The 4968-nt window shown below is 34.2% G+C and overlaps 1 long non-coding RNA gene across 1 annotated transcript; it reads left to right on the top strand.

The window, feature by feature from the left end:
• Positions 1 to 1145: 1145 nt before the first annotated feature.
• On the top strand, positions 1146 to 3449 carry LOC104217260 (uncharacterized). Its single transcript, XR_708731.2, has 2 exons — positions 1146 to 1475; positions 3103 to 3449. It is a non-coding gene; the product is annotated as an uncharacterized lncRNA (long non-coding RNA).
• The last annotated feature ends 1519 nt before the right edge of the window (positions 3450 to 4968 follow it).

Consider the following 4968-nt stretch of genomic DNA (forward strand, 5'->3'; position numbering starts at 1 on the left):
TCTTTGATTTCCTGATTTTTTCTTGATAACTGAGTTATGGTTTCTCTACATTTAATTGTTGGTTTCCTGTTGATACTTGTTGTACCCCGCAACATGATTCCTCCTTCCTATTTTCAATTGAACTGTGGTGATCCTCATATTTATTTGTTGTTCTTTTGTTATTATTCGATGTCCCCCCAACATGTTACCCCCTCCCATACTTAACTGCATATTACTGTTCTTCTTTTCCGCTGTATATGATTTAACTGCACAGGTTTATTTGATAGTCTGGTCATGACCTCGTCACTACTTCGCCGAGGTTAGGCTAGACACTTACCAGCACATGAGGTCGGTTGTGCTGATACTATACTCTGCACTCTTTTGTGCAGATCCAGTGTTGTAGACTTCGGACCGCAATGAGATTAATGTTTCTTGTTCATCAGGTGACCCGAGGTAGTCCCGCAGGCGTCCGCAGGCCTTGGCGTCTCCTTCTATCTACTATTCCGGTTTCTTTCATGTATTTCTAGAGACAATTTTATATTTATTTCTTTCAGAACTTTATTTGTAGTACTCCTAGACAGTATGTGAAATTGTGACACCAGTCTTAGGTATGTTTGTTATGGATTGACATTAGCACTATTATTAAAACTTTACAATGCAGTCTTCCGCTTATTCAATTTTGTTGTTATCAAATTGTTGGCTCTTAACTATTATCCGATTAAAAATGAAAACAAGGTAAATAGTTCAGTTGATTGACTTACTTAGCTTTCACTAGTAGGTGCCATCACGACTCCCGAGGGTGGAAAATTCTGGTCGTGACATTTCTACATTTTATCACACGAGCTCCCAACTCTTGCTGCTGGCATCCAACTTCTTATCCAATTCTACAGGAAATAGGACATAGTATTACTTAAGAGGTGAAGTCTTAGATGTATATTTCTATTATATAGAAGAGAAAGAGTTTCGACATGTGTGTTTTATGTTATTTTTAAAAAGTTTGAGGGTACATTAATCTTTTCGCGTCAATTCTTACAATATCATATACGTGTCTAGATTTGTCCATGCAAACTCTACGTGTAAGTTATAAATGGCTCCACGTGTATTTTAGCAGACAACAAAATAAAGTTTTCCTTTAATTCAGATTTTGATTCACTCTCACATCTTTTGACCTTTTTCCTCATGGGTTCTCTTCACCCAAATTCATTGATCAAATTTATTTTCCACCTTTCCTCCAAAAATTATGTTCTCTGTTACTTATTCTCCATGCTAAAAAGTTATATCTTGATTTTTCGATGAAAATTTTCAGTACTTCTTAGGTCTTAGAGGTTAAAAGACACCAGAATATCCTTGGTGATTTCTTCTTATGCCATTTAAGTATGTGCGAATTTCAGTTCCAATTCCAGAATTCGAGAACCAACAAGAGAGTTTTTGGGGAAAAAGGAGGGTTATGAAAGAAGTCGAATGCTGATGGTGCTAGGTTGATTTATCAGTTTGCTGTAAGTGTTTCACTGCCTTGATCTCACCAAGTTATGTATTAGCTTTAACATTGTGGTAAACTTTTCTCCTTTTATACTTTGATGTTAATTTCTCAGTTGAGGGATAAAAAGAGCCTTAGTGCAATAGCTTATTACATGTTGTTTGGTTAATACTTCAGACCAAAGCTCCATCAATTAGCTTTTGTTTAGCTGGGAAGATGAAAAGATCATAAAGATTCAAATACCATCTCTTTTGCTTAAATATTTTTCTGTACATTTGAAAGCGCGCAATCAAATCCTAAGATATTGGTTTAATACATGGGATTTAGTTAGTATTTACTTTCTAATTAGGACGCCTCTATTAACAAATATTATGCATTGTCAAACATGTGCTACATAATAATGAAGTTAATGTGTATCATACGTTTGAATTTGAGGTCCTATGTTTCATAAATTGATTCATTTGATATGCTTTTGCATAGTAAATTGTTTCCTAACCATTATATTTACTTAGTTGACCTGTAAGTTAATATTTTTTATCATTTCGTCCAGATAACTTATTTACTACTTTGAATTTTTTAATATAGGCATTTAATTTCACGATCTACTTTATTTTTATGTGATTCTTTAATAGGCTGATGCACCTTGAATTTCCATTAATTTTGTTTCAATCATTTTCTTTCTGCTTCTGTATTATATTTGTATTATCTTATAGTCTTAAAATCTGCTTAGGTGAACTGACAATATAATGATTTCTTCCATATCTTAGTCATTTGAGCATACCTTACATTTGGTCTAATTGGTTTTGGGGGGTTTCTTCTTGATAGTTGGAGGAGATTAGGACTAAATTATGGTTTTCGGAAGCTTTTTTTTTTTTTTTTTTGAAGCTCTATCATTTGTATTTGATGGTTGATAATTTTATTATTTCCAAGATGCAATAGATAACCTTTGTGCCATCAAATAGTCAGTAGGGTCCCTTTATATCATTATATGTCATCAATCTTCATGTGATATTTCAAAAACAGGGATCATATTTAGTCCTTTTGCATTGACATGATACTAAACTGCAGATCTTATGTGCTTAAACAAGAATTATCTTCAAAATTTCAAATTTTGCATTTTATTTTACCTAAGAGATTATCGGAAAGAAGGTTGACAGTCTGACATTATAACTCTCTTCATTTGCCTTTGTCTTGTGAATTCTGTGATAAAGGAAGAGGAGAAAAAAATTTGAGAACTTTATAAACATGGGCGACGAATAGTGGTTCTTGTGATATTATGGATTATTTCCACCTTTCAAATTTTTTTCTCTTGCTAATTTTTCTTTCATTTAATTAATTACCCAAGAAATTATTTAATGTCTCGATCTACATTTGATTTTTATAAGAATAAATCTGTTAGGAAAAAAAGCATTAAGTGGTTAATTATTATTGCTTAGGAAGTTCAAACTTTGATAAACAGAACGTGAGTAAAAGCTTTGTGCCTAGCTTAGAAGGATCCATCCTGATGGTAATGTTACGCTTCTTATTAGCTTGATTTGACATTGGAGTTGCACATGTTTGAAGAAAAGAGTATCTGAAATTATCTCAAAACCCAAGTTGTTTCTTTGTTGTATTCATCAGCTGGTTGCATTTTCTATTGCTTGCAGTGAAAGCATACATGCTATTGTGACCAACACTACCGTGGAGATCATGGTTCCTCGAGATGTTCTTAACTTTGAATATGCAAGAATTGAAGCACAAGTATGTTAGCACATACCTTTTCCTTTTATTAATCGGTGTAGCGGGAAGACACAAGATAATTCAAAATTGTACCTCGACTTCTTAGTTTAAGAACTTGAGAAAGTAATCAAAAGATGGCTTTTCAAGATCGACAGCTCAGCATGAGATCGTCTGAAATAGAACTTCTAATATACCTGACGCTGCTTGTGTGATTAAGTTTAAGATTATGTTGGCTCAAATTTCTCAATTGGAAAATCTCTTTTTGTTCATGCTATATTTCCTTTACTAGAATACTTTCATTTCCTATCACTAATAATTTTATTTTGAAATAATGACACTAATCAACTTTTGGCTGTAAGGGTTCTTGTGATGAATTTAATGAGGCAGATGCCGAGACTAATGAAATGTTTTTACTTTTTTGAGAAACGAGTGGGGTTTCCTTCACTATGTCACACCTCCTTTTTGCGCGCCCGCCCCGAAGGGTAAAATGCGCGGGGGAGTTTTTCCAATTTAAGTGACAATATTCGAAATGGGATTATTTATAAATTCAGAGTCGCCACCTGGGAAAGGTTTGGCTTTTGGTGTTACAAGTCACCGGTTTATCTTGAATCCCAAATCGAGGAGATTTTCGACTTTTCCAAATGAAGTCTGCGAACCAGAAATTCTAAGTAAGGAATTCTGTTGACCCGAGGGAAGGTGTTAGGCACCCTCGAATCCCGTGGTTCTAGCACGGTCGCTTAAATTGTTATAATGGCCAAATATCTGATTTAAATACATGTTACGATTTACGTGCTTTTATTAAGTTTACACCGCTTTTATTATTATCATTTATTTTTATAGAATTACAACGTCGTGAAAATGCATCTCGAACCACGTCACAATCAATGCACCCGTGGTCGTCGACACGTTTAGACTTCGTTGAGATTTGGATTTGGGTCACATCAATGTGCACCCGAATTTAAGAATGTAATTTAATTAAGTCGCGCCTAAAGCAACTAGCGTATAGTTATTTTGCAGGAAGGCCATAAAATTCACTAAACGGTCTGTCCCGAATTCTAAGTATTTTAATATATATATTTAGAGGGCCCCGCAGCTTGTGCATTTTTTGTGTGTCGAGGCTCGTCTCATTTTATTTAAAAGGATAAACCTACAATGACTATATTTTCTATTATGTTTGTCTCTAAAAAAGAAAAAAAATACATACTTAATTAAATTGCTTGTCTGGCTAATTTGGCCTCTTATTAGTTATTGGATTAATTCTATGCGAGGTGGAAAAATTCTGAGGTTTATTGGACATGCTTTCAGTTTGATAAAAAATTGCATATAAGACAAATATCATGCCTAAACTCACCATAGGCGTCTGTCCCATCTTAATTCAAACTGGCCTTTTGAACAAATTAACAACATTGACTACTATAAGCTACTATCAATGGGAATTTATTTTGATATAAGCGCCAGACCTCTTACCCGAACTCAAGCCTATTAAATTAGTTTTCCTCCAAATTGTCGCATTATTTCGGAACAATGAACCTATATCGAAACAAGGAATCTAACAAAAGAGTTGGCGTACATGGCTAACCCGTTAACGTAACACCACATAAGAATTCTTTTGGAATACATTTATCTTGAAATCAAATGGGACAAGATATAACAGATTTGACAGTTCAAAGGTCTAAACAAGAGTATATACAGATGCTTGTCATGATTCTATGTTATGCTATCACCACTAAATCAAACCCAATGGTTACGCACATGGAAATACATCGGATCTAAAAACAATACTATCTAACAGC

Source organism: Nicotiana sylvestris, chromosome 10 (assembly GCF_000393655.2).
Source record: "Nicotiana sylvestris chromosome 10, ASM39365v2, whole genome shotgun sequence".
NCBI lineage: Eukaryota > Viridiplantae > Streptophyta > Magnoliopsida > Solanales > Solanaceae > Nicotiana > Nicotiana sylvestris.